Source organism: Dermochelys coriacea, chromosome 2 (assembly GCF_009764565.3).
Source record: "Dermochelys coriacea isolate rDerCor1 chromosome 2, rDerCor1.pri.v4, whole genome shotgun sequence".
Taxonomy (NCBI): domain Eukaryota; kingdom Metazoa; phylum Chordata; order Testudines; family Dermochelyidae; genus Dermochelys; species Dermochelys coriacea.
In genome coordinates, this window is record NC_050069.1 from 255,836,639 (window position 1) to 255,850,086 (window position 13,448).

At 43.6% G+C, this 13,448-nt stretch overlaps 1 protein-coding gene across 27 annotated transcripts in view; it reads left to right on the forward strand.

The window, feature by feature from the left end:
- Positions 1–13,448, forward strand: part of KMT2C (lysine methyltransferase 2C) — a 356,354-nt gene that overhangs the window by 215,576 nt on the left and 127,330 nt on the right. The window lies entirely within an intron of this gene.

The window sequence follows — 13,448 nt, forward strand, 5'->3', positions numbered from 1 at the left end:
TATATATTTGTGGAGTATAGAGAAAAATATTATATTATTTGTTGCCATATAATTTCAATTGCAAAACTTTCTGTATGAGTCTGCAAAGGATTGGGGCCTGTCATATAGCCCCCTCTTCCAGCTGGACCCAGGCTTGTTCTTGTTGAGCCAGCGCCCTTCTCCAGGGAATTCTGCCTGGAACCTTCTCACAGAGTCTGAGGAAGGTAATTTCCAGCAGGGACAGCTGTTGTTGTTTCTTTTCTTTCAAGTCTCCTCAACAAAACAAGATCAAAACCTCCCCAAGACTGTCCCGCATCCCCATAAGTTCTTCAACCCAAAAGTTCCTGAGTAGCAGCCATGTTAGTCTGTATTCTCAAAAAGAAAAGGAGTACTTGTGGCACCTTAGAGACTAACAAATTTATTTGAGCATAAGCTTTCGTGAGCTACAGCTCACTTCATCGGATGCATTCGGTGGAAAAAAAACAAAAAACTTTTTTTTTTCCACTGAATGCATCCGATGAAGTGAGCTGTAGCTCACAAAAGCTTATGCTCAAATAAATTTGTTAGCCTCTAAGGTGCAACAAGTACTCCTTTTCTCCAAAAGTTCCTGGCTCTTGCCTCAGAGCCTTTGTAATAATAGGACTTCCCACGGTCTCCCTTCTGTCCGTTTTGTTTCTGGGAGCAGTTCCTCACAGATGTAGCTCCAGCCTCTGGCAGGTATCATAGTTCTCCCTTTCTATTTCCTGGTCCTCCTTTTATGAAGAACAGCCTGCTAAGCTACACAGGTCTTCTCCCAGGTGGGCCTAATTAGCCAGCTGCTGGCCCCAGAGGAATGGTATCCCTTATGCTTTCACAGAGTCTCATGTGTTAGCAATAGCACACAACAGGATGAGTGGCTGAATTTTCCCTTATGTGTTTTGGGCCATATACCCAAGAGATGAGTGCTTCCAGCATGCTTGCCACATGGATTTAATCATACAACCATATATGACCTACTGTAATAATTTTATCTTTTTTCCAAATGCAAGTGGATTTTTAAAATAGATGTTCTACCCTTATAAAAAGAAGCTCATGCCAAAATACAAGCCATTTTTTCCCCCTGCTTTAAATTCAGTTCTCTTGATTTTCCTTATTGTAATCACCTTTCCATTTTGTCTGACTCTGGATGGACCACCCTTCAAAAATTGCCATTGACACTGCTTACTGGAACCTACCCACTCTGTTTAAAGCACTTTGAGAAGTAACATATGTATTTATTTATTCGGCTTTGGGTTCAGGGGAACGAAGGGTGCTGTTGATTAACATGAGACCCTTCTTCCTGTTGGCTGAATGTGCAACTCCTTCAGAACTTCCTGCCCTTGTCAGCTAGAAGATTGAGAACTTGAGTATCTCGTATGGAAATGTAGAACACTAGCAAATGAGCCACCAAGTCCAAAGTCCTATAGCTTTGTACACTTTTTCCTAAGTTCAAGAGGCAGCTCATCTTTTATCTGACACCTGTTTACTGCCTGGAAGAGTGAACCACAAAAGACCTTATGTTTGTTTTCAAAACAGGGCAGCAGGAGAAATTCTTATGAAAACATTTTGTATTCTGAATACAATATGTAGTTTCTCCAGAATAAGATGTTTTCCACATATTTGCTGCTCTTTGAATAATGGTGTATGTTGCTGCACACAACTTGAGAACTGACAAAAATTTGAGTTTTGAGAAATTATAGTGTGTGCCCTAACACAAAGGATATGTCTACACTAAGGGGACTACACTGGCATTGCCACAGTGCCATAGCTATGCCAGCATAACCCCATAGTGCAGCATACACCAACAAAAGGGGTTTTTCCATTGGTGTAGGAACACCACCTACCTGAGTGATAGTAGCTAGAGTGGCAAGCATTCACTGTCAACTTTGCTTCATCTACTAGCTACATCCCTCATGGGTTTGGATTTTTCACACTGCAGAGGGACATAGCTACGTCAGTTTAACTTTTAACTGTAAACCAGATCAAGGATTAAGTAACAAGTTCATACCCTTAAGTTTGTACAATAGCTATGCACCTTTTGGTGGTTCCATTTTCATGTATTTTTTGTAGAACTTTAGAGCATCTGACACCTTCAGTGTCTTATAATAAGGCTGTAACTGTTGGTTAGTGGATGGAGTTATTTGTTTGTTTCCTAAGACATAGGAAAGAAAAGTCATTTAAGGCATTACAACACATTAGCCAAAGCATCAGATGGATTCTAATCAGAAACACTGTTGTCTTCAATATTAGGTGTTTGATCATCCATTAATTCAGAAGTATTCAAAGCCTAAACCATCAGGCTCTCTGAAGGTGACATTTTGTTCCAGCGCTCTTCGGTAGAATAGCTGAATTTTCTTCATTGAGTAATGTAATCAATGAACTTGTCAAATTATTTATTTGAAAACTCATCGAATCAGAGAAGTGTAGGACTGGAAGGGACTTCAATATGTCATCTAGTCCAGTCCTCTGCACTCAAGGCAGGACTAAGTAATAACTAAACCACTCCTGAAAGGTGTTGGTCTGACCTGTTCTTAAAAACCTTCCACGAAGGAGATTCCACAACCTCCCTAGACAATTTGTTCCAGTGCTTAACCGCCCTGACAGTTAGGAAGCTTTTCCTAATGTCCCCTCTTAACCTTCCTTGCTGCAATTTAAGACCACTGCTACTTGTCCTAAACTCAGAGGTTAACGAGAAATTTTTTTCACCCTTCTCCTTGCAACAACATTTTATGTACTTGAAAACTATTATCATGTACCCCCTCAGTCTTCTCTTCTCCACCAAAACAACCAATTTTTTCAATCTTACCTCATAGGTAAGGCTACAGTTTAGTCTCAGGTATTTTTAGTAAAAGTCATGGACAGGTCACAGGCAATAACCAAAAAATCACATTCAGTGACCTGTCCATGACTTTTACTAAAAATACCCCTAACTAAATGTTAGGTGCTGACGGAGGGAGTGTGCTCCAGCGGATGCTGCTGGTGATGGGGTGCAGCTGGGGGCCCTGCTGTCTATGCTGCTTCTGGGGGTGGGCAGCCCAGGTCCCCACTGCTGCTCTGGGGCGGGGAGGGGAGGCAGCCCGGGGCCCTGCTGATGCCACCACCGCACCTCCAGGCAAAGGCTGTCTGGGGCCCTGCCACTGCTCCTCCAGGTGGGGGCGACCTGGGGTGCCACTGCTGCTCCCAGACCGCTGCTCCGAGGTAATGCCTGGGGTCAGGTGCCTGGGGCCGTCGGAGCAGCAGCCAGTGCGGCTGGCCCCAGGGCCGCCCCAGCTGCTTAGGCGGCCCTGGGATCAGCTGCAGAATTCATGGAGGTCCCGGAAAGTCATGGAATCCGTGACTTCCCTGACCTCCGTGAAAGACTCACAGCCTTTCTCATAGGTCATGTTTTCTAGCCCTTTACTTATTTTTGTTGCTCTCCTCTGGACTTTCTTCAGTTTATCCACATCTTTCCTGAAATGTGGCATCCAGAACTGGACACAATACTCTAGTTGAGGACTGATCAGCGCGGAGTAGAATGGAAGAATTACTTCTTGTGTCTTGCTTACAATACTCCTGCTAATACATTGCAGAATGATGTTTGCTTTTTTTGCAACGTTATACTGTTGATTCACATTTATCTTGTGACCCCCAGATCCTTTCCACAGTACTCCTTCGTAGGCAGACATTTCCCATTTTATATGTATGCAATTGATTGTTCCTTCGTCAGTGGAGTACTTTTCATTTGTCCTTATTGAATTTCCTTCTGTTTACTTCAGACCATTTCTCCGGTTTGTCCAGATCATATCCTCCAAAGCACTTGCAAACCTGCCCGGCTTTGTATCATCTGCAACTTTGTATTTGTACTCTCCATGCCATAAATAATTTTTGAAGACATTGAACAGAACTGGACTCAGGACCGATCCCTGTGGGACCCCACTCGATATGCCCTTCTAGCTGTACTGTGAACCACTACTCTCTGGGAACAGTTTTCCAAACAGCTATGCATGCATCTTAGAGTAGCTCCATCTAGATTTATCTCCTATTTGTTTATGCAGAGGTCATGAGGGATAGTATCAAAAGCTTTATTAAAGTCAAAATATACCACATCTACCACTTCCCCCATCCACAAGGCTTGTTACCCTATCAAAGAAAGCTATTAGTTTGGTTTGACATGATTTGTTCTTCACAAATCTATGTTAACTGTTACTTACTACCTTATTATCTTCTAGGTGTCTGAAAATTAATTGCTTGAATATTTGCGCCATTGTCTTTCCAGGAACTGAAGTTAAACTGTCTGGTCTCTAATTCCCTGGGTGGTCCTTATTCCCCTTTTTATAGATTGGAACTATATATGGTCTCTTCCAGTCTTCTGGAATCTCTCCTGTCTTCCATGAGATTTTGAAGATAATTGCTAAAGGCTTAGATATCTTCTCAGTCAGCTCCTTGAGTATTCTAGGATGTAGTTCATTAGGCCCTGCTGACTTGAAGACACCTAACTTCTAATATTTAACTTGTTCTTTCCATATTTTAGCCTCAGTTAAATGATAGATTCAAAGGAGCTAAGAGACTATTGGTTGGCTTTTAAATCAGTGGGACCTGAAGAGTTGTATCCAAGATCCTGAAACAAATAGCAAAATATAGAGTTGATAGTTTGAATTCACTGGTGAGGTCACAGGAAGCACAAGAGGAATACACAAAGTTTTTTCAATAAATATATTGAATTGTTTGGATAAATAACAGTTAGGTAACCTATTAATAAACAATACAGGAAATATTTAGATGACAATTGTAGGAAGACTCATAGATTTGTGGGGAAGGAAGATATTTGTGCTGATTTGTTTTTAAAGAAAAGCCAGACCAAAAATATGTTTGTTCTATCATTAAATAAAATTGTAGTTGTTGTGAATTGACTGAACCATTTTTGTTATTGGTCTAAATGACCTAATGTAAAAGTTTGGAAGATTTTTGGTAATATGAACACAAAACTGTTTAATTAACCAGAAGTGGAGAGAAACAATCAGAGCGTAATCAAAACCAGTTGATGTGTCAAGTGAGCTGCTTTTGGTCTTGGTGCTATTTAATAGCTTCACAGATTACCTGGAAGATTAAATAATCAAATTTGATGGTGATACTAATTTAAAGTATTGCAAACATAATAGAAGATCAAGTGAAACTGCAGTAGGACCTTAAGAATTTAGAAAATTGGGCAAATTCCATTGGGATGATATTCAACTTATATGGAGATAATACCAATGATGCCACATGGGAGAAAGCTGGTTTGAGGCAAGGAATCCCACTGGTGGCAATACAAACATGAGCATTTAATGTGATGCTATTGCAAAAACAAGAAAATTATGTTGTTTTGGCTGACTTTATTAAAAAAAAAAGGTTTTAATTCTTCAGAAATTTATGGCTCAGGTTCACACATACACTTGACAAGAAGAGTTTTCTTCTTGCCACCTTTGCATTCCATAACTTAAAATCACACTTTCATCCTGATCCTAAGTGACAACCTCTGGGGAGCTTTGTTGGTTGTAAACGGTTGGGAGTGTTTTTGTACAGCTGGGCAGTTTAAACTATCTGAGATTGTTTAATTTGTGGATACTTTGTTTTTTAAGATTTTTATGGAGAACATTGTATAGTTATGAATCTGTCAAAGGTGTTTTTCAGAGGGAAAACTGTACTTTCTAAAGAATTACCCACTGGAAAATTTAGTTGTGGTCAGTTTTTTTGAAAATATATACTATTCTGATTTATTATCTGAGTGATTTGTGCTGCACTGGGTCTTTGTTTAAATTCTGAAGCTTTGTATTAAATCCATATTGTTAATCCACTTACTGAATATTGAAATCTAAAAAGCTTATGGCAGTGAATATTGTGATATTTTGAACATACTCTTCACTTTACATAGCTCAAAGCTAAACACATTACTTTAACTACATTATAAACTGTTTCTCCCCTTCCCTCGTTTTCGTTAGGAAGATGGACCTTCTGTACTATTTCTGTACATGTTTAGATTTAAGCACCACAGCCACACTGAAGCAAAAAAAAAGATTTTATATATGTAAAAGATTTTATATAGAGAGTAAATACCCTATTAAACAGTCATTTACTTTTTCTGGCTTTAATTTTTCCATCGTTGCCCATTACTGGATCATTTGTATGTGTATAAGCAAACGCTTTTTATTTTTCTAGGTTGTATTTTATAGATTCATAGATACTAAGGTCAGAAGGGACCACTCTGATCATCTAGTCCGACCTCCTGCACAGCGCAGGCCACAGAATGTCACCCACCACTCCTATGAAAAACCTCACCCATGTCTGAGCTATTGAAGTCCTCAAATCATGGTTCAAAACTTCAAGGAGCAGAGACGCCTCCCTCCAGTCAACCATGCCCCATGCTACAGAGGAAGGCAAAAAAACCTCCAGGGCCTCTCCAATCTGCCCTGGAGGAAAACTCCCTCCCGACCCCAAACATGGCAATCAGCCAAACCCTGAGCACATGGGCAAGATTCACCAGCCAGATACCCAGGAAAGAGTTTTCTATAGTAAATCAGATCCCATCCATCTAATATCCCATCTTAGGGGATTTGGCCTATTTACTCTGAATATTTAAAGATCAATTACTTACCAAAATCCCATTATCCCATCATACCATCTCCTCCATAAACTTATCGAGTAGAATCTTAAAACCAGATAGATCTTTTGCCCCCACTGCTTCCCTTGGAAGGTTATTCCAAAACTTCACTCCTCTGATGGTTAAAAACCTTCGTCTGATTTCAAGTCTAAACTTCCTGGTGGCCAGTTTATACCCATTTGTTCTTGTGTCCACATTGGTACTGAGCTTAAATAATTCCTCTCCCTTCCTAGTATTTATCCCTCTGATATATTTATAGAGAGCAATCATATCTCCCCTCAGCCTTCTTTTGGTTAGGCTAAACAAGCCAAGCTCTTTGAGTCCCCTTTCATAAGACAGGTTTTTCATTCCTCAGATCATCCTAGTAACCCTTCTCTGTACCTGTTCCAGTTTGAATTCATCTTTCCTAAACATGGGAGACCAGAACTCCACACAATATTCCAGATGAGGTCTCAGCAGTGCCTTATATAACGGTACTAACATCTCCTTATCTCTACTGGAAATACCTCGCCTGATGCATCCCAGGACCGCATTAGCTTTTTTCACGGCCATATCACATTGGCGGCTCATAGTCATCCTATGATCAGCTAATACTCCGAGGTCCTCCTCCTCCTCTGTTACCTCCAAGTGATGCGTCCCCAGCTTATAACAAAAATTTTTGTTATTAATCCCTAAATGCATGACCTTGCACTTTTCACTATTAAATTTCATCGTATTAGTATTACTCCAGTTTACAAGGTCATCCAGATCCTCCTGTATAATATCCTGATCCTTCTCCGAATTGGCAATACCTCCCAGCTTTGTATCATCTGCAAACTTTATTAGCACACTCCCACTTTTTGTGCCAAGATCAGTAACAAAAAGATTAAATAAGATTGGTCCCAAAACCGATCCCTGAGGAACTCCACTGGTAACCTCCCTCCAACCTGACAGTTCGCCTTTCAGTAGGACCCGTTGCAATCTCCCCTTTAACCAATTCCTTATCCACCTTCTGATGTTCATATTGATCCCCATCTTCTCCAATTTAACTAATAATTCCCCATGTGGCACGGTATCAAATGCCTTACTGAAATCTAGGTAAATTAGATCCACTGCATTTCCTTTATCTAAAAAATCTGTTACTTTTTCAAAAAAGGAGATTAGGTTGGTTTGGCACGATCTACCTTTTGTAAAACCATGTTGTATTTTGTCCCATTTACCATTGACTTCAATGTCCTTAACTAATTTCTCCTTCAAAATTTTTTCCAGGACCTTGCATACTACAGATGTCAAACTAACTGGCCTGTAGTTACCCGGATCACTTTTTTTTCCTTTCTTAAAAATAGGAACTATATTAGCAATTCTCCAATCATTCGGTACTATTCCTGAGTTTACAGATTCATTAAAAATTCTTGCTAATGGGCTTGCAATTTCAGGTGCCAATTCCTTTAATATTCTTGGATGAAGATTATCTGGGCCCCCCGATTTATTCCCATTAAGCTGTTTCAGTTTCGCTTCTACCTCTGATATGGTAATATCTACCTCTATATCCTCCTTCCCATTTGTCATGCTATCATTATCCCCAAGATCCTCTTTAGCCTTATTAAAGACTGAGGCAAAGTATTTGTTTAGATATTGGGCCATGCCTAGATTATCTTTAACCTCCGCTCCATCCTCAGTGTTAAGCGGCCCCACTTCTTCCTTCTTAGTTTTCTTCTTATTTATATGGCTATAGAACCTTTTACTATTGGTTTTAATTCCCTTTGCAAGGTCCAACTCTACTCGACTTTTAGCCTCTCTCACTTTATCCCTACATCTTCTGACCTCAATTAGGTAGCTTTCCTTGCTGATCCCTCCCATCTTCCACTCCCTGTATGCTTTCTGCTTCTTCATAATCATCTCTCTAAGATGCTTGCTCATCCAGCTTGGTCTACAACTCCTTCCTATGAATTTTTTCCCCTTTCTTGGGATACAGGCTTCCAATAGCTTCTGCAGTTTTGATTTAAAGTAATCCCAGGCCTCCTCTACCTTTAGATCCATAAGTTCTTCAGTCCAATCCACTTCCCTAACTAATTTCCTTAATTTTTGAAAGTCAGCCCTTTTGAAATCAAAAACCCCTAGTTGCAGATTTATTTTTGTTAATCCTTCCATTTAGTTTGAACTGAATTAGCTCATGATCACTTGAGCCAAGATTGTCCCCTACAACCATTTCTTCTATGAGGTCCTCGCTACTCACCAAAATTAAATCTAAAATGGCATCCCCTCTAGTCGGTTCAGCAACTACTTGATGAAGGAATCCATCATAGAATCATAGAATCATAGAATATCAGGGTTGGAAGGGACCCCAGAAGGTCATCTAGTCCAACCCCCTGCTCAAAGCAGGACCAAGTCCCAGTTAAATCATCCCAGCCAGGGCTTTGTCAAGCCTGACCTTAAAAACCTCTAAGGAAGGAGATTCTACCACCTCCCTAGGTAACGCATTCCAGTGTTTCACCACCCTCTTAGTGAAAAAGTTTTTCCTAATATCCAATCTAAACCTCCCCCATTGCAACTTGAGACCATTACTCCTCGTTCTGTCATCTGCTACCATTGAGAACAGTCTAGAGCCATCCTCTTTGAAACCCCCTTTCAGGTAGTTGAAAGCAGCTATCAAATCCCCCCTCATTCTTCTCTTCTGCAGACTAAACAATCCCAGCTCCCTCAGCCTCTCCTCATAAGTCATGTGCTCTAGACCCCTAATCATTTTCGTTGCCCTTCGTTGTACTCTTTCCAATTTATCCACATCCTTCCTGTAGTGTGGGGCCCAAAACTGGACACAGTACTCCAGATGAGGCCTCACCAGTGTCGAATAGAGGGGAACGATCACGTCCCTCGATCTGCTCGCTATGCCCCTACTTATACATCCCAAAATGCCATTGGCCTTCTTGGCAACAAGGGCACACTGCTGACTCATATCCAGCTTCTCGTCCACTGTCACCCCTAGGTCCTTTTCCGCAGAACTGCTGCCGAGCCATTCGGTCCCTAGTCTGTAGCGGTGCATTGGATTCTTCCATCCTAAGTGCAGGACCCTGCACTTATCCTTATTGAACCTCATTAGATTTCTTTTGGCCCAATCCTCCAATTTCTCTAGGTCCTTCTGTATCCTATCCCTCCCCTCCAGCGTATCTACCACTCCTCCCAGTTTAGTATCATCCGCAAATTTGCTGAGAGTGCAATCCACACCATCCTCCAGATCATTTATGAAGATATTGAACAAAACGGGCCCCAGGACCGACCCCTGGGGCACTCCACTTGACACCGGCTGCCAACTAGACATGGAGCCATTGATCACTACCCGTTGAGCCCGACAATCTAGCCAGCTTTCTACCCACCTTATAGTGCATTCATCCAGCCCATACTTCCTTAACTTGCTGACAAGAATGCTGTGGGAGACCGTGTCAAAAGCTTTGCTAAAGTCAAGAAACAATACATCCACTGCTTTCCCTTTATCCACAGAACCAGTAATCTCATCATAAAAGGCGATTAGATTAGTCAGGCATGACCTTCCCTTGGTGAATCCATGCTGACTGTTCCTGATCACTTTCCTCTCCTCTAAGTGCTTCAGGATTGATTCTTTGAGGACCTGCTCCATGATTTTTCCAGGGACTGAGGTGAGGCTGACCGGCCTGTAGTTCCCAGGATCCTCCTTCTTCCCTTTTTTAAAGATGGGCACTACATTAGCCTTTTTCCAGTCATCCGGGACTTCCCCCGTTCGCCACGAGTTTTCAAAGATAATGGCCAAGGGCTCTGCAATCACAGCCGCCAATTCCTTCAGCACTCTCGGATGCAATTCGTCCGGCCCCATGGACTTGTGCACGTCCAGCTTTTCTAAATAGTCCCTAACCACCTCTATCTCTACAGAGGGCTGGCCATCTCTTCCCCATTTTGTGTTGCCCAGCACAGCAGTCTGGGAGCTGACCTTGTTAGTGAAAACAGAGGCAAAAAAAGCATTGAGTACATTAGCTTTTTCCACATCCTCTGTCACTAGCTTGCCTCCCTCATTCAGTAAGGGGCCCACACTTTCCTTGGCTTTCTTCTTGTTGCCAACATACCTGAAGAAACCCTTCTTGTTACTCTTGACATCTCTTGCTAGCTGCAGCTCCAGGTGCGATTTGGCCCTCCTGATATCTTTCCTACATGCCCGAGCAATATTTTTATACTCTTCCCTGGTCATATGTCCAACCTTCCACTTCTTGTAAGCTTCTTTTTTATGTTTAAGATCCGCTAGGATTTCACCATTAAGCCAAGCTGGTCGCCTGCCATATTTACTATTCTTTCGACTCATCGGGATGGTTTGTCCCTGTAACCTCAACAGGGATTCCTTGAAATACAGCCAGCACTCCTGGACTCCCTTCCCTTTCATGTTAGTCCCCCAGGGGATCCTGGCCATCTGTTCCCTGAGGGAGTCAAAGTCTGCTTTCCTGAAGTCCAGGGTCCGTATCCTGCTGCTTACCTTTCTTCCCTGCGTCAGGATCCTGAACTCAACCAACTCATGGTCACTGCCTCCCAGATTCCCATCCACTTTTGCTTCCCCCACTAATTCTACCCGGTTTGTGAGCAGCAGGTCAAGAAAAGCGCTCCCCCTAGTTGGCTCCCCTAGCACTTGCACCAGGAAATTGTCCCCTACGCTTTCCAAAAACTTCCTGGATTGTCTATGCACCGCTGTATTGCTCTCCCAGCAGATATCAGGAAAATTAAAGTCACCCATGAGAATCAGGGCATGCGATCTAGTAGCTTCCGTGAGTTGCCGGAAGAAAGCCTCATCCACCTCATCCCCCTGGTCCGGTGGTCTATAGCAGACTCCCACCATGACATCACTCTTGTTGCACACACTTCTAAACTTAATCCAGAGACACTCAGGTTTTTCCACAGTTTCGTACCGGAGCTCTGAGCAGTCATACTGCTCCCTTACATACAGTGCTACTCCCCCACCTTTTCTGCCCTGCCTGTCCTTCCTGAACAGTTTATAACCATCCATGACTGTACTCCAGTCATGTGAGTTATCCCACCAAGTCTCTGTTATTCCAATCACGTCATAATTCCTTGACATCACCAGGACCTCCAGTTCTCCCTGCTTGTTTCCAAGGCTTTGTGCATTTGTATATAAGCACTTGAGATAACCTGTTGATCGCCCCTCATTCCCAGTATGAGGCAGGAGCCCTCCCCTCTCAGACATTCCTGCCTGTGCTTCCTCCCGGTATCCCGCTTTCCCACTTACCTCAGGGCTTTGGTCTCCTTCCCCCGGTGAACCTAGTTTAAAGCCCTCCTCACTAGGTTAGCCAGCCTGCTGGCAAAGATGTTCTTCCCTCTCTTCGTAAGATGGAGCCCGTCTCTGCCCAGCACTCCTCCTTCATGGAACACCATCCCATGGTCAAAGAATCCAAAGCCTTCTCTCCGACACCACCTGCGTAGCCATTCGTTGACCTCCACGATTCGACGGTCCCTACCCAGGCCTTTTCCTTCCACGGGGAGGATGGACGAGAACACCACTTGCGCCTCCAACTCCTTTATCCTTCTTCCCAGAGCCACGTAGTCCGCAGTGATCCGCTCAAGGTCATTCTTGGCAGTATCATTGGTGCCCACGTGGAGAAGCAGGAAGGGGTAGCGATCCGAGGGCTTGATGAGTCTCGGCAGTCTCTCCGTCACATCATGAATCTTAGCCCCTGGCAAGCAGCAGACTTCTCGGTTTTCCCGGTCAGGGCGGCAGATAGATGACTCAGTCCCCCGGAGGAGAGAGTCCCCGACCACCACCACCCGCCTTCTCCTCTTGGGAGTGGTGGTCGTGGAACCCCCAACCTCAGGACATCGCATCTCATGCCTCCCAACCAGCGGGGTCTCCTTCTGCTTTCTCCCCCCAGACATATCATCTGGTCCACTCTCCGCAATGGTACCTGTGGAGAGAACATGAAAGCGGTTAGTTACCTGTGTCTGTGTTACTGGAACCCGGACATTCCGCTTACCTCTTCTGGAGGTCACATGTTGCCAAGCTTCTTCACTGGCCTCTTGGCTCCTCTGTGCAACCTGCTCTATATCTTTAGAGCTTTGTGCCCCTAGAAGGCTATCCTGAGTTTGGTCCAGAAAATCCTCAGTCTCTCGTATACAACGCAGGGTCGTTACCTGTTGCTCCAGACCTTCAATCTTCTCTTCCAATATGGAGACCAGCTTGCACTTTGTACAGACAAAGTCGCTTCTGTCCTGTGGAAGAAAGACAAACATGGCACATCCAGTGCAGGTCACAATAGCTGAACCCCCCCCTTCCATATCACCTACCTACTATGAGCTTCCTCAGAGACGTTGGCAAGATGTAAGCCTCACTGGGCTCACTCCAGGCGAACTCCCAGGCAAACTCCTGCTGTGAGCTGCTCTGCTGTCCCCGCTGCTCAGCTGGTTCGCGAGGCTCTGGCTATTTTTAAACAGCCAGGCTTCCCTGACGCAAACACACAGACACCCTAATGCCCGCCCCCTGCAGGCTAGCAGCCAATCAGACACTCACTCAGGCTCTCTCCCTGCCCTCCCAGCAAACACACGCTCGGATACTTCCTCAGCAAGCAAACACACACACTCGGATACTTACCAGTCCCAGGCAAACTCCTGCTGTGAGCTGCTCTGCTGTCCCCGCTGCTCCGCTGGTTCGCTGCCGCTCAGCTGGTTCGCTCAGCTATCGCATCTAGGAAAATCTGAGCCCTATTATTATTACTAGCACTGGTCCTCCAGTCTATATCTGGGAAGTTAAAGTCTCCCATGATCACGCAGTTTCCATTAGTATTTACTTGATTAAAGACATTAAAAAGGGCTCTATCCATATCCAAATTAGATC